Below are 21,704 nucleotides of genomic sequence, written 5' to 3'. Positions count from 1 at the left end.
TGGAGGAGATTCCGTGATCTCATATTATAGTTGAAGCTCTTCATTTGAAAAAGTCTGAGATAGAGGCTCATTGGGTGAAGAAAGGAGGATTATTTGGGTTGACTTATGATTTCCTCATTAAGGAAGCTACTGCCTTTGCTCAAGTCAGTAGTGTAGATGCTTTTGAAGCTATCTTTGTGCTGCTCATCTATGGTTTAGCTTTGTTCCCTAACATTGACGGTTTTGTTGATGTTAATGCCATTAGAATTTTCTTGATTGAGAATCATGTGCCTACTCTATTAGGTGATATGTATTTGTCTTAACATCTAAGGAATTCTAAGGGTGGTGGAACTATCGTCTGTTGTGCTCCTCTTCTGTACAAGTGGTTTATTTCGCACTTGCCTTAGACGGTTGCTTTTATGAAGAACAAACAATGTCTACGGTGGTCTCAGAGACTTATGTCTCTCACTAATGATGATATAGTTTGGTATGACCCTTCATTAAGCAGTTTGGAGATTATTGATTATTATGGTGAATTCTCTAATGTGCCATTCATTAGTACACAAGGAGGAATTAACTACAACCCTGCTTTGGCTCGTCGTCAACTTGGGTTCCCCTTGAGAGACAAACCTAATAACACTTTGTTAGAATGTCATTTCTATCAAGAGGGTAAAGATCCCCAACGTTTGAAGCGGAATATTGTGCATGCTTGGCATAATGTGCATAAGAAAGGAAGATCCGAGCTTGGTCTGCGCAATTGTGTAGCTTTGGAAGCTTGCACTCTTTGGGTGAAGAAGAGAGCTTTGGAGTTGAAGATGCCTTATGCTTGTGAAAGAACTATGTCTATGGTTGTGGTTGAGCTATTAACTCCCCCTAACCAAGACGTAGAGGAGTTGGAAGACGCGCTCGCCAAGATGAAGCAAGAAAAGGATATGTGGGAAGAGCGACTCCATGCTTTGAGCAGAAAGCATGAGGATTTGCAGCTTGAGTCAAAGGACAAAGATGCACTTATTGAGCTTCTTGAAGACCGAGTGACGAAAAGACAGAGAGAGCCAGAGGTTTCATCTTCCTCTAGTATGCCCCAGCCTTCCGTTGTTTGGAAGAAGATTGTTGATCAGCTCATCCTCGAGAAGACTCAGATGAAGACTTCTTTTGAGTCTGAGATCCAACGCATTCGAAGGAAGTACGCGCCTGCAGTTAGATCTTCTGATGTTGTTGTTAGGGATCCTTAGGATGACTAGTCTCTTTTTCTCTTGTATTTTGTATTTTGGTTTCTGAATATGTACTCAATGTAATCCTTCCAATTATATAAATAAAAGAGATTTTTATGGTCAATCAAATTGTTGCAACTGTTATTATCATATTTGCAAATAATATAGTAAGTTCCTTGAAAATAAAAACAACCAAGCATTGCATTTCATGCATCATTTGCATACAGGTTTCTCTTTTGTCAGATGTCTTATTGGTATTTATTCTGTGCTTTAGCCAAGCTGACTCATCGATACAATACCCACGCCAATCACTCAAGAATTATGAAACATCTAGAGCAAGAGAATAGAGATTTGAAGGACGAGATCGCCCGCTTGACTGCCATGATGGAGTCAGTGTTATCTGCTCAGAGCCAATCTTCTCTAACGCCTGCAACTCCTCCTCCTCAGAGGACTGTTATTTCAGAGATGGCTACCTCTACCATTCCTGCTACTGCTGCTCATTTTGCGCCTGCCATGCCTACTGGATTCCCATGGGGAATTCCACCCAACTTTGTGCCTGAAGGTTTCGCTCCTACTTTTGCTTCCGAAGACACCATCTATCATTCTGAGCCGTCTGAGGGCCCTGATGTGTATAACAAGATGGATGAAATGAAAGACCAATTCCTGGAGCTGCGAGAGAAGTTGAAGACCTTGAGGGGTAAAGATCTTTTTGGTAAGAGTGTTGCGGAACTTTGCTTGGTTCTGAATGTCAAAATCCCTATGAAGTTCAAAGTCCCTGACTTTGAGAAGTACAAGGGGAATACCTATCCGCTCAGTCATCTTGTCATGTATGCTAAAAAGATGTCGACTCAAACTGATAATGATCAGTTATTGATCCATTACTTTCAAGACAGTCTGACTGGTGTCGCCTTGAGGTGGTACATGGGTTTGGATAGTGCGAGCATCCACACGTTCAATGATTTGGGTGAAGCATTTGTGAAGCAGTACAAGTATAATATGGATATGGCGCCGGATAGAGACCAGTTAAGGTCGTTGTCTCAGAAGGATAAGGAGACGTTCAAGGAGTATGCTCAGTGATGGAGAGAGCTTGCTGCTCAGATTACCCCTCCTTTGGAAGAAAAGGAGATGACTAAGATCTTCCTCAAGAACCTGAGCTCATTTTACTATGAGCGGATGATTACGAGTGCCCTCAGTGATTTTACCGAAATGGTAAACATGGGGATGAGGCTAGAAGAAGGTGTCCGAGAAGAGGCCTCATGTAAGAAGAAGTCAACCACCCCGTCAACACCATCATCAAGTATCATCTGTGATCCCAGTATTTTCCAATAATCAACCAACACCAGTTCAACAACAATGTCAACAACCGCCACCGTAACGAACAAACACTTACAACAATAATACTAACAATCATAAACAACAAAAGAACATTGAGAGGAAGAAGGTCTCTTTCAACCCAATTCCTATGAGTTATGCCGAATTGTACCCATCTTTGGTTCTCAAGAACCATTTGCAACCAAGGAATCCACCTCAAATCCCTGAACCACTTCCATTGTGGTACAAAGCGGAACTTCGATGTACTTTTCACCAAGGAGCTCCCGGTCATGATATTGAGAATTGCTACCCCTTGAAGTATGAAGTCCAAAATCTGGTTAAGAGTGGAATGGTGTCCTTTGAGGATCGTGCGCCGAACGTCAAAGCTAACCCACTGCCTGCCCATGGAAGTTCATATGTTAATATGGTGGACGGTTGTCTTGGGGAATTCAAAGTATATGATGTACGCTTCATTAGAAGGTCCTTGGTGAGGATGCACAAGGATATCTGCTTGGTAAGCGATTGCGAGCATGACCATGATGGTTGTGCAATTTGCAGTGTCAATTCTAGAGGTTGTATGATTGTGAAGAGAGACATCCAGAGGTTGATGGATGAAGGTATGATTTTGTTTCTCCAGTCCCGTCACGTGGATGACGATGTGAATATTATAGTCCCCGTTTTCAAAACTCCAAAAAGAGTGGTGATCCGGTATGACAGGAGCAGTAGTAACAGTGTCAGCAATATATCGGTATCGCCGTTGATAATACGGTTAGCGGCCCCTATCCCGTATGAATTTGATAAGGTTATCCCATATCAGTATAATGCTACCATGTTAAAGAATGGTCAAGAGGTTCCTTTGCCTACGACCAGTTCTGTTGTGAGTATAGATGATGTTACTAAGGTGACCCGCAGTGGTCGTGTCTTTGGGCCGGTGTTCCCTAAAAATGTGGAGGATATCTCTGTTAATAAGAAGGTTGAAGTGCCTGTAATAAATTCTATTAGTGCTCCAAGATGTCAGTCTGGTGAATCCAGCGGTTTGAATCCTAATGAGGATGATGAGGTACTCAAATTAATTAAGAAGAGCGAGTTCAATGTGGCTGAGCAGCTGCTCCAAACTCCCTCCAAGATTTGGGTATTGTCACTGCTAATGAATTCAGAAGCTCACAGAGAAGCACTGTAGAAGGTTTTAGAGCAAGCGTATGTGGAACATGATGTTACGATGGATCAATTTGATCATATTATGGCTAACATCACTTCCTGCAAAAATCTTAGCTTATATGATGAAGAACACCCCGAGGAGGGTAGAAATCATAACTTGGCTCTACATATTTCGATGAATTGCAAGGAGGACGCTCTATCAAATGTGTTGGTTGACACCGGTTTTTCCTTGAACGTACTTCCGAAGTCAACTCTGTCAAGGTTGTCATACCGAGGAGCTCCGATGAGATATAGTGGTGTAGTCGTCAAAGCATTTGACGGTTCTCGTAAGACTGTGATAGGTCCGAGTGATTTCCAAATTACTTTCCAAGTAATCGACATCCACCCGGTCTATAGCTGTTTGTTATGGAGGCCATGGATACATAAGGCAGGAGCTATTACCTCAACGTTGCATCAGAAATTGAAGTTTGTCAAGAATGGAAAGCTTATCATTGTTGGTGGGGAGAAGGCATTATTGATAAGCCACCTATCATCTTTCTCTTATGTAGAAGCTGAGGATGAGGTTGGAACTCCGTTTCAAGCCTTGTTTATTACTGAGGAAAAGAGAGTTGGGGAACCCATGTCCTCATTCAAAGATGTGCAAAGAATTGTTGAAGATGGTAAGTTTGATCAGTTGGGACAAATGGTAGATGTCTCCGACAACAAGATCATAGCCAGTTTGGGATTCCAACAAGGTTCATCTGTGGTTAAGGCTGAAGATGTGTGACCCAGTTTCCATAGCGGAGGGTTCATTCATGGTAATGAACAACACTTAGTTGCTGTGATCGAGGGTGATGAAGATGAAGACTGCACCAATTTTGTGACGCATGGAAAAGCTTGCAACAATTGGACTGTTGTTGATGTTCCTATTATTGTGCATCGATCTAAGTTGGTTTCTAAACCCATTGAATACAATGGTCCTACTCCTTCTCCAAATTTTGAATTCCCTGTGTTTGAGGTTGAGGAGGAAAGTAATGAAGAGGTGTTTGATGAATTGTCTTGTCTTCTTGAGCACGAGGAAAAAACCATTCAGCCATTTGAAGAGCAGATTGAGTTAGTCAACTTGGGTTCCGAGGATGATATAAAGGAAGTCAAGATTAGGTCTCGATTGTGTCCTGATGTTAAGAAAGGGTTGATTGATCTTCTCCGAGAATATTCAGATGATATGAAGGAAGTCAACTTCTGTGTCCTATCAAGACATGCCTGGGTTGGATTTTGAGATTGTGGAGCATAGATTGTCGTTAAAGCCAGAATGCCTGCCAGTCAACCAGAAGTTGAGGAGAACTCGTCCTGATATGGTAGTGAAGATCAAAGAAGAAATGAAAAATCAGATTGATGTCAATTTCCTTGTTACTGCTGAGTATCCGCAGTGGGTGGCCAATATCGTGCCTGTTCCGAAGAAGGATGGAAAAGTCCGTATGTGCGTTGATTATAGAGATTTAAATAAAGCCAGTCCAAAAGATGATTTCCCTCTGCCACACATTGATATGTTGGTAGACAATACAACTAAATTCAAAGTATTTTCTTTTATGGATCGATTTTCCAATTATAATCAGATCAAGATGGCACCCGAGGATATGGAGAAGACCACATTCATTACACCCTGGGGAACATTCTGTTATAGAGTGATGACTTTCGGTTTAAAGAATGCTGATGCAACTTACCAAAGAGCGATGACTACTCTTTTTCATGATATGATGCATAAAGAGATTGAGGTCTATGTTGATGATATGATTACTAAATCTATTGATAAAGAGGAACATGTTGAGCATTTGTTGAAGCTATTCCAGCGTCTGAGGAAGTAAAAACTCTGCTTGAATCCCAATAAGTGTACATTTAGTGTTCGTTCTGGTAAGTTGTTGGGATTTATTGTCAGTGGGAAGGGTATTGTAGTTGATCCCACCAAGGTCAAAGCAATACAAGAGATGCTTGCACCCAAAATTGAGAAGCAAGTCAGAGATTTTCTCGGCCGATTGAATTATATCTCAAGATTCATTTCGCACATGACTGCCACATGTGCGCCTATATTCAAGCTTCTTCAGAAAGATCAGTCTTGTGATTGGACCGAAGATTTCCAGAAAGCTTTTGACAGTATCAAAGAATATCTGCTTGAGCCTCCAATTATGTCTCTTCCTGTTGAAGGAAGACCATTGATCATGTATTTGACTGTGCTTTAAGAGAGTATGGGTTGTGTTCTAGGTCAGCAAGATGAATCTGGAAAGAAAGAATATGCAATCTACTACCTCATTAAGAAATTCACCGACTATGAGACTTGGTATTCTATGCTTGAGAAGACTTGTTGCGCATTGGCTTGAGCTGCTAAGTGTCTGCGTCAATATATGTTGAATCATACCACTTGGTTGATATCCAAAATGGATCCAATCAAGTACATTTTTGAGAATCCTGCTTTAACTGGGAGGATTTCCCATTGGCAGATGTTGTTATCGGAGTATGATATCGAATGCCGATCTCAGAAACCGATTAAAGGTAGTGTCTTGGCTGACCATTTGGCTCACCAACCCATTGAAGATTATCAGTCAGTGCAATATGATTTTCCTGATGAAGAGATCTTGTACTTGAAAATGAAAGATTTTGATGAACCATTGCTTGAAGAAGGGCCAGAACCTGGTTCCTGTTGGGGCATGGTATTTGATGGAGCTGTTAATTAATATGGTAATGGCATTGGGGAAGTGATTATTACTCCTCAAGGAACGCATTTTCCATTTACATCTAGATTGACTTTCAACTTTACAAATAATATGGCTGAGTACGAAGCTTGCATTATGGGGCTTGGGAAGGCCAGTGATCTCAGGATAAAATATTTGGACGTCTATGGAGATTAAGCTTTGGTTGTGAATCAAATCAAAGGTGAATGGGAGACGAATCAACCCGGTTTAATACCATATAGAGATTATACGAGGAAGATTTCCACTTTCTTCACAAAGGTTGAGTTTCATCATATCCCTCGAGATGAAAACCGGATGGCAGATGCTATTGCAACGTTGGCTTCAATGATTATGGTGAAACTTTGGAATGAAGTTCCCAATTTGACTGTAATGTGTCTTGATAGGCCAACTCATGTATTTGCTATTGAAGAGATCAAAGATGAAAAGTCGTGGTATTTTGATATCAAGTGTTTCCTCCAAAGCCAGATTTACCCGCCTGGGGCATCTTTGAAAGATAAGAATGCTTTGAGGAGATTAGCTGGCAATTTCTACCTAAATGGTGATGTGTTATACAAGAGAAACTTCGATATCGTTCTGCTCATATGCATGGATAGACACGAAGCAGACTTATTGATGAGTGAAGTCCATGAAGGTTCCTTTGGTACTCATTCCAATGGACATGTTATGGCAAAGAAGATGTTGCGAGCAGGTTACTATTGGCTGACAATGGAATCTGACTGTTGCAAGTTTGTGAAGAAATGCCACAAGTGTCAAATTTATGCAGATAAGATTCATGTTCCTCCGACACTGTTGAATGTCATTTCCTCTCCATGACCCTTCTCCATGTGGGGAATCGATATGATTGGCATGATTGAGCCCAAAGCTTCGAATGGACATCGTTTCATTTTGGTGGAAATTGACTACTTCACAAAGTGGGTTGAAGCGGCATCATATGCAAATGTAACCAAGCAAGTTATTGTAAGGTTTATCAAAAATCAGATTATATGTCGTTATGGTGTGCCAAGTAAGATCATTACTGATAATGGATCAAACTTGAATAATAATATGGTGGAAGCTCTTTGTAAAGACTTCAAGATTGCACATCATAATTGTTTTCCCTACAGACCTAAGATGAATGGGGTTGTTAAAGCTGCGAACAAGAACATCAAGAAGATTATCCAGAAGATGGTTGTGACGTATAAGGATTGGCATAAGATGCTCCCATTTGCTTTGCATGGGTATCGTACATCCATCTGCACTTCAACAGGGGCAACCCCGTTCTCTCTTGTATATTGCATGGAAGTTGTGCTCCCAGTAGAGGTTGAGATCCCATCATTGCGTGTGCTGATGGAGCCAAGTTGACTGAGGTTGAATGGTGTCAGACCAGATATGACCAGTTGAATCTGATTGAAGAGAAGAGGTTGACTGCTATGTGTCATGGTCAGTTGTACCAATAGAGGATGAAGAAGGCATTTGATAAGAAGGTTAGACCTCGTGTGTTTAGAGAAGGTGACCTTGTGCTCAAGAAGATTTTATCTTTTACACTAGATGCTAGGGGCAAATGGACTCCTAATTATGAAGGCCCATCTGTTGTTAAGAGAGCCTTTTCAGGCGGTGCTTTGATTCTTACAACTATGGATGGTGAAGAGTTCACTCGTCCCGATAAATTGAATTCCCCGCCTTAGGGCAATTTATGCAAAAATTGGGGATTATGGCAAGTAACTACATCCTGTTGATCTTCAGTTTTAAAGACTTTCTTGAGCACATTGTCGGATTTTGATCCCCAGTAGCAGTCAAGAGCACAGTGGATATCAAGAGGCGGTAGAAGGATTAGTGATCATTGTATTCAATGTAGCCCTTTTCCATGTAAATTACCATTTTCAACTTTTGTAAAGATCTATGGAGTCTTGTCATTTACAGACTACCATTCTATTAAATAAAGTTGAGCTTTTATCCAATTGTTTCTACTATTGTTTAATTTAGCTAAATAGATTTAAATTTTATAATGATCATTTTTGAAATTAAATTTTTAATCAAAATCATATTTTTCTTAAGCATATAAAAGCACTAATTTTAAGCAATCGATTTCATTAAAAAGAAATATCAACAGTGGTTTGAAAGCGGTGAGCCCTAAACGCAGAGCATTATTAGTTCTCCCCAAGCAGTTGGTGTGACTCCTCTTTCATCCCCAACATCACTTTAGCACCCGATATTTGTTGATTTCCCCAGCCGAGTTGTTCATCTTCTCCAGCTGAGTTTGTGATTGTCCTCCCTCAGGTTGTAGGCATTTCGTTGCAGCAGTTTGCACAGTTTTGCTAGAATTTTGTTTCCCCGCAAGTCACCATCATATTCATTCTCAGTCAGAGTTTCCTCCTGGTTTCTGAGCAACTATTTGTGTTTATTCCCCTGCAGGGTTGTCTCCCATTTGATATGATGTTGACCTAAAATTCCCCGCAAAGTTGATAGTAGTTTCCTCATCATATCTCCTTCTTTCTTCCCCAGATAGGGTTGAACCTTTGAGATGTTTGATCTTTTCTCCAACAGTTGTTTCCCGCTTTTGTGGATTGGCTAGGAATTGTATCGATGATTCAAACCAGCGACATTTTGTATCCTTTGTGATCGTTTTGTCAGCATAATCATCATATATACATATACATATATATTCATATAACTTTCATTATTGCATTATTACACTTTGTGATCCATTTACTTTGATCCTCTGCTATGGTGATACTTTATCCCCATGCAGATTCGGTGTGTCTGTCCTCCTTCAATTGTAGAGCGTCAGCCCCCTAAGTAGAAAGACTTTAACCTTTCTATTTCCCCACTGAGTTATTTCCTCGTGGATGATTATTTTTTCAGCTTCCTCCCTAGTTGATTATCTGGATGGAACCACTCCCCTTGAGTTATATCCTCATTGGGTCGAGTCTTGATTGACCGTTTCTTTCTAGATCTTACCTAAATAAATGCTTTTGGTCCCCCGAGAGTTTATTACCCAGTAACTAGTAGTATTCTCCTCAGTTTGCATTTTGTTACTTCTTGCCCAATACTCGGCAAAGGTAAACCTTTTTTCCCAGGGGATTCGTTTTCACGATTCCTCGGAAGAATATCCTTGATATGTTCATCCCAATCGATGACGAATATTTTTCTTCCCCTGCTTTTAGTTTTTCCTTGCTATGTTCATCCTAACCGGTGACAGATATTCTCTTCTTGGTGTTCTACCCAATAAAGGTAGTTGTAATCCCTAGTTTGTTTCCCAGAGAGTTAATCCTTGATATGTTCATCCTAACCGATGACAGGTTTCCTTCTCTTTCCGGTCTTCTGCCCAGTAACCGGTAGTTGTAAATCCTGATTTTCTCCCCTTTGCAGAGTTTATCCTTGATATGTTCATCCTAACCGGTGACGGATATCCTCTTTTTGGTTTTCTATCCAGTAACTGATAGATATAATTCCTATTCTTCCCCTCGGAGTCTATCCTTGATATGTTCATCCTAACCGGTGACGAATATTCTCTTTTTGGTATTCTATCCAACATTCGATAAATGTAATTCCTACATTTTATTCAGGTGGTTTATCCTTGATATGTTCATCTTAACCGATGACGGGTATCCTCCTTAACATCCCCAAGCAAGTTAATCCTTGATATGTTCATTTTAATTGATGACGGATTTTTCTTTCCTCTGAGTCTATCCTTGATATGTTCACTTTAACCAGTGACATATATTCTCTCTCTTTGGTCTTCTGCCCAGTAACTGGTAATTGTAAAGCCTATTTTTGCTTTCCCTAGCAGTTATTCTTACCCGGTAACCGATAATGAATACACCTCCTGGAGGTTCTCAGCGAGTCATCCTTGCTATGTTTACCCTAACCGGTAATGGATGTCCTCCCTGACCAATTTTGTTATCCCCAAACCCAGTAACCGGTAGTGGATAATATATTTATTCTCCTCCAGTGTTGAAGATCTTTTCTTCCCCAGTCGAGTTTGAGTGTGTATTTCCTTAGTGAAATCGTTGTTCCTGCTCGGTTCGAGTATTTCAATTTTATTCTGATCTACCCGTTTCTGCTGCAGATGTTCCTTTTGTCCCCTGGCTGAGTCTTTCCATTGATTTATTTTCATGGAATCCCTCGTGTTCCACAGAAATTTTTTAAGCCGTAGCCTGGCCTACGCATAACCTTTTTTACCCCCTCAGAGTCTCTATTTCCCTAGTGAGTTTTCCTTACGGAATGCATTATACTCCTGCAGACTTTCGGTCTCTCCAGATTTATTTCCTTTGTGGCAACATTTTCCCCATAAAGACTTATTTTTAATGTTCATATCATATGCATCATGAGGTCTCTTAGGGACCAAAATTTATTTCTATATGTTGTTATTTAAGCCCATTCTACTGAGTCGATGCAAAGATTTTAACCTTCATCTCCTCAGTTAGGACGTCTTTAAATAGGGGCAGCTGTAAGACCCCAATTTTGACCTTAAGATCCCTCATGTTATCTCATCATATGCATTGGCATTGGGATCACACCTTGGCATCCTCCTTACCCCTCATTCATTGGGTTGCATTGGGAGAGATCACCAAGCACCCTTTGATTGTATCATACTTTGAATTTTTATCATCTTTACTAACCAAAATACCAAAAATGTGTCTTGGCCTTTATCTAACTCTTTTGTAGGTAGGGCACATGCTCCCCTTTGATCTATCAAGTTCATATCTAGGGTTTAAGACCCTAATTGCCAAGAGCTAAACCAAGATTGGTCTACAATGGATTTAGACATCATATATGGATCCACATGAGCTTCACATGTTATTTTGATCAAGAAATCATCAAGAGTTTGGAGTTGGTTTGCCTTGGAAACCCTAATTCATCTGGGTGTCTTGTGTAACTTCTTCACCAAGCTTCTTCAACAATTGATCAAAGATTTAAAGGGATACTTCAAAATTCATCATCTTATGCATATATGATCCTCCATGAGTCTCAAAAGTCAATAGAATTGCAAGTTAGCAAGTTGGTTGATGGTAGTTGACCAGAGGAAATCATCTGATCAAAACTGGGGACACCTAGACCCTATATCCTACAAGTTTTTTTTTATCATATGAAAATTATTCCAAGCTAAAACTTACTCTAAATGACATTCCAAACAACTTTCATGTTGAGGTCTAGAGCTAGTTTTTCTTGGAAAGTCATTTTTTATGGTGAAAGATTATAGGTCATTTTGTCTAAACCCTAATTTGGAGGTCAACTTCCTAAGGACATAACTTGCTCAATTTTTATGATATGAAGGATTTCCAAGTTTCACAATCAAATTCAAGGTGTCTACTTTAAATTTTATGTTTGGAGGAAGATCTAATTTAACTTTTATGAGCATGTGATATGACGATACATTATAAGTCATTTTGGACCAATACCATTGAACAAGTGATTTTCCTCAATTAAACAAATTCATAACTTATCCATATGAAATCCAAATGAGGTGAAATTTGTGACCATTTTGAAGGATTTGGAAAGGACTACAACTTTTATGAAGGAAAGTTTCTCATTTGAAGCTCACACAAAAAGTTCGCCAAGGTGGAATAAGTGAACATATGGCTTGACACTTAGAAAAAAATTTGATATGATAAAATTTCCAAACTTCCACCTCAAAATTCATCATGATGAAAGCTTCAAATGGAAATGTGTTCAACATGAAAGTTGTTCCTCTTGATCTAACCTTTCCAAAAAAGTCCAATTTCATCTATTTTGGATAATATATGAATAGGCTGCACATGGCTTGAGCATTGCATCATGATTTGGCAAAGATCAAACTTCAAGCTTCCATATACATTTGCCTTACATTCCAAGTTGATTTCAGACTTGCTCACACTCAATTATGGACCTAAAGGAATGATCTCATGGGCCTGTACACGCCTATGCAAACATGCATCACTCATTGCCTATTTTGGAAACTCACTTGCAAGGTGCAAATAACACTTGATGCAACTATAAATAGAGGCCTCTAGGTTCAGAATTGAGGACTCCTTCGTGCCAACTTTGATCCCAAACCCCAAACCCTTCCATTTGAGAGGATAATCCTGAGAATTTCCTTGTGAAATTGAGTTTGAATCTCACTGTTTTGAGATTCAAAACTCCAGGGATCCAAGGCACTTTGTGCATCCTAATCTACTTCTGCATGCTTACTGAACAAGATCAAGCATGAACCAAAGCAAGAACACGTAAATCTAGACCTACATTGAAGGTATTTTCCAAAAAAAAATCATCTCTTCGATTCTCACTCAATTCTTCATAATTCTCTTGGATCCTTGGTTGTCTGAAGTCCTACCAATATAGGCAACAAGATTGAGTTGCTTTGAGGTCAAATCAAAGCAACTTAGGTCATGCACCTTAAATTTCAACTCCTTGTATCTCTCAATATACTTGGAGTTAGGATGAATTGAGGCCATATTTGTGCTCAGTGGCATTTTTACTTTAAAATCATGTCCTTCTTTTTTATTTTAGTGATGGTTATGATTGGACCAGTCCGACGAGGCTCACCTGAGAAGGTAACCGGAGATTTGCTCTGGTGGTGAGTTGGCAAGGTTCAAAGCCACATGATCTGTTTAAAATGTTTTAATCACGAGCGTTGGTTTTGATTACCTGGTTTGGGGCGCGCTGACTCAAGTCCATCATGGAACGCGCGTTTGTAGCCACTTGATCTGCCACCTCAATTAATGAGGGAGATCAAGTGGTCCACGTTTTTTCTAATTATTTGATTTTCATTTTATTTGTGTTATTTTCATTCATTAATTTTAATATTGATCCAAAAAATATGAGAGTTTCATCAAAAAAATTAAATAAATTCCTCTTTCATTTTCTGAATTAAACTTATTTTTTAGATCATTATTAATATTTTTCATGATTTAATTGTTTTTGTGAATATTTTTAATTGTTTAAAAATAGTTTTAAGTTTCTAAAAATGATGAAAAATTTCTCCAAGGTCCTTTGTCCTTGTTTGACCTATGATAAATCTCATGGCCATCTCTTTGGTGTTTTGATGAGATTTTAGGAAATTGACCAACCATAATTTAAAGTTAATTTTAATTGATTAAATGCCAAATAAATTATGTTGAGCTTCTATTATTGACTTGTGTTGCTGGGCCTTGGTCAAGGTTGATTTAACTTTGTCAAGTTAAGATCATTGGATTTAGGGGATTGATGAGATGTACATTTTATCTCCCAAAATGAATGAATGATATTAATTTGGTTAAAGTCCTCCTTTGACCAATTTGTGTTGATTCCATTCCCCCTCCCTCTTCATCTCACTCCTCTTCTTAATTCATTCATGTCATTGGACCTATGATATCTCAATATCCTAAGGCTAGTTGATTGTAAAATCAGCATGAGTATGGATGAGATTAGATCCACCATTTTGCATATTCTTTTTGTGTGTAGTATGTTTAATGAGCATAGTGCATTATACTATGTCTCTAACATGCATTAACACCAAAATTATATTGCCCGACCTCAAATAGTTGTGACTTCTACATAAGTCCAATTACGATTGCTTAACATAGCGCTAAATTTGTGACACAAAAGGCATAGCATTCTAGTAAGTGAGATTGTAAGTCTCCCCTCTTTCATGGTATTGTGTGGAAACTTGGCCTTTTTTCCTTCCTTTGGAAGATGTCTTGGTTTAAGGATCCAAGCTTGTGAATAGTGGATTAAGTGTTCTCCAAAGAATGACTTAAACAAAACCAAAGAAAAAGGAATACTAACTTCTAATCAACTAACAACTAACATTTAATTTCAAGCCATTTACTTTTATGCACTTTAAATTCAAGCTTTATTCATTTTCCATTATTCATACCATTCAATTTGTTTACTTTAATGTCATTTTCACTTTGCCCACTTGGGCCATAATTTGTGATATATTGTATTTGTATATACTTGTTTGTTTTTGTGGTCTCCTGACCTTAATGTACATAATAAGAACAAAAACCCTAAAAAACATTTTGTGTGGACTGTTGGATTTGATCTGAGACAATAGACTCAGAATTAGGCAACACTCCCTATGTAAAAGGACTTGGTCAATGCCAACTTTCATGAAACCAAGTGCTTGTTAAGTGAACATTCATCTAATACAATATTGAAGATCCATTGGAGTTCATCTGCAACATGATCATATTGAAGTTGTTATTTTGAACCTGTGTCTAATGCCTACTTTGGGGAGTCATCTGATACATGGGAAATTTTGATGAAGATCATGGAGTTGCTAAGCTTGGATGTGGCTATCTTTATTTGATGCCTTTCTCTTCATCTTGTGGTTTGTGTATTGATATTGCTTGATTCTAAAATCCAAGGGAAATTTGGGTTTCTATATGACATTCTTGTCTATTGAATTGCAGCTCATTGGTCAGATCTTTTCAACTCTTAACTTTTAAATTTGTGCTTAAGATTAGTCTCTTCATCTCTCCCCCATTTCATTAATTTCAAATCTCTCCCTCCTTTCAAAAAATCATCTTTGCTTGTGTTTGTTTTCTAAACTTAGACCATTTTTGCGAATTAGAAACTTTGGCCTTATGCCATTCCATTTTTAAACTCTTTTTCTTAATCAAATTTGTAAATGAACTTAAGTATACTTGACTTAAAATTTCAAAAGCCAAAAAGAACTAACACTCATTCAAACCATTTTTTAGGCCTCTTGTGCCTTTGTTAAGCTTAAACTTTGTTAAAAGTAATCCACTCACTTTGAAATTGATACCACAAACTACGAGGTTTTGATCCTTCATTTTTATGTGGTACGTAGGCACAAGTCTGAAGGTCTTTTCAAACACAAAAATATAATTAATGAGTTATTTTCTCATTCATCCACTCATTTTATTGCAAACATCATTTTGTACAAAAATACATGTGCACACAAGAAAGGGCTCCCTAGGAGTACCAAGGGCACTTTGGGTGCTAACACCTTCCCTCTGTGTAACCAACCCCCTTACCTGTAATCTCTGACATTTTATTAGTTTTGATTTGAAAAGTTCTTATCTTTGGGTTTTGTTCGTACTTTTCCCTTTTCGCTTGGAAACAATAAAAGCGCGGTAGAGACTCTGGTTTAATTGACGTTAATTTTATCCATAACTTAATGGTCATGAATTTACTGCTACAGTTGGAAATCTCACTTGCATGCTTGCATGGGCATGTGATAGGCCCATCCAATGATGTACTTAGGTCCAAGATTATGTGTAAGCAATGTTGGAATCATGTTAAAAAGCCGTGCAATCGTGTATGAAAATTGGAACTTCAAAATTTCCAAATGGTCCTTCAATTTTAAGCCACACGCAAGTCATTCATACTTTTCCCAAATGAGATTAATTTGGACTTTTTGGCAAGGTTAGATCAAGAGGAGAAACTTTCATGTTGGACACTTTTTCATTTGAAGCCTGGATCATGATGAATTTTGAGGCGGAAGTTTGGAAAATCAAACATATCAAAAACAATTCTAAGTATCAAGCCATATGTTCACTTCTTCCACCTTGAGTAACTTTTTATATGGACTTAAAATGAGAAAAGTTCCTTCCTAAAAGTTGTAGCTCTTTAAAATCCCTTCAATTTGGTCACAATTGGATTTAGCATGAAGGAGTTATGCATTTTAGAAGTTGAGGAAAATCACTTGTTCAATTGTATTGGCCCAAAATGACCTATAATGTTTCCTCTTATCACATGTATTTGCAAGTTGAATTTGCACTTCCTCCAAACATCAAAGTTGAAGTAGACATATTTAATTTGATCATTCAATTCTAATGGCTTTCATCTCATATAAATTGAGCAAGTTATAGTCTTGGGAAGTTGACCTCCAAACTAGGGTTTAGACAAAATGACCTATAATATTTCACCATAAAAATGACTTTCCAAGCAAACCTAACTCTTCACCTCAACATTAAAGTTGTTTGGAATGTAATTTAGAGTAACATTTATCTTGTAATAATTTTCATATGATAAAAAGTGTAGGAGATAGGGTCTAGGGAACCCCGGTTTTGACCATTTGAATTCCTTTGGTCAACCACCATGAACCAACTTGCTAGCTTGATATTATATTGACTTTTGGGACTCATGGAGGATCATATATGCATAAGATGATGAAATGTGAAGTATCCCTTGAAATATTTGATTAATTGTTGAAGAAACATGTTGAAGAAGTCCCACAAGATACCCAGATGAATTAGGGTTTCCAAGGCAAACAAACTCCAAAATCTTGATGATTTCTTGATAAAAATAAAATGTGAAGATCATGGGATTCATATATGATGTCTAGAGCCATTGTGAATAATTTCTTGATTGAGCTCCTTGCATTAAGGGTCTCAAACCTTAGGTATGAGCTTGATAGAGCATAGGTGAGCATGCACACTACCTACAAAAGAAGTTAAACTATACAATGAAATATTTTTGGTATGTTTGTTAGTAAATAAAGAAAAACAAAGTATGATACAATCGCATGGTGCTTGGTGATCTCACCCAACGCAAACCCAATGAATGAGGGGTAAGAAGGATGCCAATGTGTGATCCCAATGCTAATGCATATGATGAGAATAGCATGAGGGATCTTAGGGTCAAAATTGGGGTCTTACACAAACCAACCGCTTGGGAAAGACCAACAATGCTTCGCACTCTAGGACCCACTTGTTCTCGGATTGCTGTTGATATTCCTTACTGAAATTGATTGCTTTTTAAAGTAATTGCTTTCATATTTTAAGAAAAATGATTTTTATTTTTTAATTTGTTTCCAAACTATCATCATAAAATTCAATTCTATTTAGCCAAAGAATAAACAAGATTAGAAACAATTTGGAGAAAAGCTCAACTTTATTTAATAGAATGGTAGTCTGTAAATGACAAAACTCCATAGATCTTTACAAAAGTTGAAAATGGTAACTTACATGGAAAAGGGCTACATTGATTACAATGATCACTACTCTTTCTACCAATTTCAGTATCCGCTGCGCTCTTGGCTTTAATTGAGAATGATGAATTAGAACTGAATGACTTACTCAAAACTGCTCCCATGACCAGGACCAAACGAATGTTGTTACTTGACATAATACCTAATTTTTCCTAGATGGCCCCAAGGTGGGGTACTCAATCTATCGGAATAAATTTCTGTTTTATGTCTCTAATTTTTTCTTGGATCGCCCTTTCGGGTTTTCAATCCACCGAGATGCTCATTTTTGCCTAAGCCGCCCTTTCGGGTTTTCGACTTAGCGAGTTGTTCTTTTCTTTTTAGGCGAAGTATTTCTTGACGGCATCAGCATTTACAGGATGAGTGAACTCTATACCATCCATAGTTGTAAGAATCAAAGGACCGCTTGAAAAGGCTCTCTTAACAACATATGAGCCTTCATAATTTGGAGTCCATTTGCCCCTAGCATCAGGTTTGAAAGATAAAATCTTTTTGAGCACAAGGTCACCTTATCTGAACACATGAGGCCTGACCTTCTTATCAAATGCCTTCTTCATTCTCTATTGATACAACTGACCATGACACATGGCAGTCAATCTCTTCTCTTCAATCAAATTCAGCTGGTCATATCTGGTCTGACACCATTCAGCTTCTGTCAACGTGGCTTCCATCAAGACACACAATGATGGGATCTCAACCTCTACGTGGAGCACAACTTCCATTCCATAAACGAGAGAGAAAGGGGTTGCCCCTATTGAAGTACGAATGAATGTACGGTCTGTAACGGTAAATTCATGACCATTAAGCTATGGATAAACTTAACGTCAATAAAACTAGAGTATCCACCGTGCTTTTATTGTTTCCAACGGAAAAGGGAAAAAGTACGAACAAAGCCCAATGATAAGAAGCTTTCAAATCAAAACTAATAAAATGCTAGAGATTATAGGTAAGGGGGTTGGTTACACAGAGGGAAGGTGTTAGCACCCAAAGTGTCCTAGGTTCTCCTAGGGAGCCATTTTTTATGTGTGCATGTGTTTTAGCATGACATGATGTTTGCAATAAATAGAGTGAGGGGATGAAAAAAGAATTCATTAATTATATTTTTGTGTTTGACAAGACCTTCGGACTTGTGCCTACGTAGCAACATAAAAATGAGCGATCAAAACCTCGTAGTTCGTAATATCAATTTCAAAGTGAATGGGTTACTTTTAACAAAAATTTAAATTTAAAATAAGCACAAAAAGGCCTAAAAGAATTTGAATGAGTGTTAGTTCTTTTTTTCTTTTAAAATTTTAAGTCAATATGATTAGATTCATTTACAAGTTTGATTTAAGAAAAGAGTTTAAAATGCAATGGCATAAGGCCAATGTTTCTAATTTGCAATGAAGTCTAAGTATAGAAATCACAAGCAAAGAATATTTTGAAAAATGGGGAGAGATTTGAAATTTAAGAAATGGGAGGAGATGAAGAGACTAATAAGAAAAAATTTAAAAGTTAAGAGTTGAAAAGATATGACCAATGGGATACAATCTAATAGACAAGAATTTAAAGTGCATAAAGTAAATGACTTGAAATTAAAAAGTTAGTCAAATGTTAGTTGATTAGATGTTAGTGGAGTTTTTCTTTTCAATTGTTTAAGTCATTCTTTGGAGAACACTCAACCCTCTATTCACAAGCATGGATCCTTGAACCAAGACATCTTCCAAAGGAAGGAAAAAAGGCCAAGTTTCCACACAATACCATGAAAGGGGCGAGACTTACAATATCACTTACTAGAATGCTATGCCTTTTGTGTCAAAATTTAGCGCTATATTAAGCAATCGTAATTGGACTTATGTAGAAGTCACAACTATCTAAGGTCGGGCAATAAAATTTTGGTGTTAATGCATGTTAGAGATATGGTATAATGAACCATACTCCTAAAACATACCACACACAAAAAGATGAACAAAGGGTGAACCTAATCTCATCCATACTTGTATTGGTTCATGAATCAATTAGCCTTAGGATATTGAGATGTCATTGGCCAATGAGAGGAATGGAATAGAAAGGGATTGAAGATGAAGAGGGGGGTGGGGGGAGATGAGACAAACACAAATTAGTCATGGGAGGAGTTTTATCAAATTAAGATCATTCATTCATTTTGGGATATGAAATGTACATTTCATCAATCCCCTAAATCCAATGATTTAAATCCAACAAAAGTCAAATCAACCTTGACCAAGGCCCAAACACATAGTCAAACTTCACAAGTCAATAAAAATGGCTCAACACAATTTATTTTAATTTAAACAAATTAAAAATTAACTAAAAATGCATTAAATTAAATTATGTTTTATCAAAAACCTAAAACCTCTTCAAAACACCAAATAAATGGCCAAGAGATTTATAATAGGTCAAAATAGGTCAAAGGACCTTGGAGAATTTTTTTTACTATTTTTGAGAAGTCAGAAGTATATTTAAACAATTAAAAATATACACAAAAACAATTAAATCATGAAAAATATCAATATTGACCCAAACAATCATTTTAATTCATAAAATAAAAGAGAAAAATATTTCAAATTTTTTGGTGAAAGACCCATATTTTTTTGATCAATAATGAAATTAATATGAATTAATGAAAATAAAAGAAATTAACAGAAATTCAAAAAAACGTAGACCATATGATCTCCCTCATTAATTGAGGTGGCAGATCAGATGGACCAGTGCGCACATTCCACATGGACTTAAGTCAACTGAGAAGCACGCGTGGTAATCAAAATCAATGCACGGGATTAAAATAATTTAAATGGATCCTATGGTTGAGATGCTTCCAACACATCGCCGGAGCCAGAGCTCCGGTCTTCTTCTCTGGTGGACCTCACCGGACTGGTCCACCTTCAACCATCATGAAAATGAAAAAGCAAGACATGGATTTAAATAAAAAATGCTCAGGAGCTCGAATTTGGCCTCAATTTTGACTAACTCCAAGTATATGAAAAGATACATGGAGTTGAATTTTGAGGATCATGAACTGAGTTGTTTTGATTTGACCTCAAAGCAACTCAATCTTGTTTCCTACATTGGTAGGACTTCAGACAACCAAAAATCAACAAGAGTAGTGGAGAATTGAGAGAGAATCGAAGAGGAGAAGTTTCTAAAAAATCACCTTCGAGTTTATCCAATTTCACTTGATCTTGATCTGGATTTGATTGCTTTCTCCTCCTCTTGCTTGCAGAAACCAAATGGAATGAAAGTGGAAATGAATTTCTGGAGTTTGAACTTCCAAACAGATGGTGAAGTTCAAGCTCGACTAGAAGAAAAATCTCAGAAAATTCTATGGTAGTGAGGGTTTGTAGTGGTCCACCAAAGCTTGGGCAGGGTGTTCATGAAGAATCTGAAGCCTTATTAAGCTCGTTTAAATAGGCAATGTGTTTGATTTTTGCACTACTTGAAAATTGGAAAAAATTAGCAACTTCCTTGCATGGGTGCATGGGCAATCATTTGGGCGTCAAGAGTGATGCAATCCAATTCCAAATTGTGTACAAAGTCTGCTGAAACTATCATGTGCAAGCATGCAAATGGAAATGATAATGTGAAGTTCAAACTTGCCAAAACACTTCCCATAATGAAGTCATGAGAAAGTCCTACAATTTTAGTCCAAATGAGATGATCCTGGATGTTTTGGAAAGGTAAGATCAAAGGGAACAACTTTCATGTTGAACACTTTTTCATTTGAAGCTTGGATCATGATGAATTTTGAGGTGGAAGTTTGGGAAATCAAACATATTTGAAAAAATTCTAAGTCCCAACTCAAATGTTCACTTTTTCCACCTTGAATAACTTTTTCTATGGACTTCAAATGAGAAAGGTTCCTTCATAAAAGTTGTATCTGTTTCAAACCTCTTCAATTTGGTCACCAATTTGAACTTATTTTTATTTGGCATGAAGGAGTTATGCATTTTAGAAGTTGAAGAAAATCACTTGTTCAATGGTATTGGTCCAAAATAACCTATAATGTTTCCTCTTGGAACATGCATTTGCAAGTTGAATTTGCACTTCATTGAAACATAAAATTTTAATTATACATCTTGAAATGGATCATGGAATTTGAACGGATTTCATATCATAAAAATTGAACAAGTAATGGTCTTGGGAAGTTGACCTCTAAACTAGAGTTTAGACAAAATGACCTATAATCGTTTACCATAAAAACTGACTTTCCAAGAAAAATTAGGTCTAGACCTAAACAAGAAAGTTGTTTGGAATGTGATTTAGAGTAACGTTTCTCTTGGAATAATTTTCATATGACAAAAATTGTAGGAGATAGTCTCTAGGGAACCCCAGTTTTAACCAGTTGACTCTCTCTAGTCAACTGTAACACCCCGATAAAAATAAGATAATTATTTAAAATAAGTTAATAATATATTTATTAATTTA

Source organism: Lathyrus oleraceus, chromosome 1 (assembly GCF_024323335.1).
Source record: "Lathyrus oleraceus cultivar Zhongwan6 chromosome 1, CAAS_Psat_ZW6_1.0, whole genome shotgun sequence".
Lineage (NCBI taxonomy): Eukaryota > Viridiplantae > Streptophyta > Magnoliopsida > Fabales > Fabaceae > Lathyrus > Lathyrus oleraceus.
Note: the sequence above shows the minus strand (reverse complement) of the source record.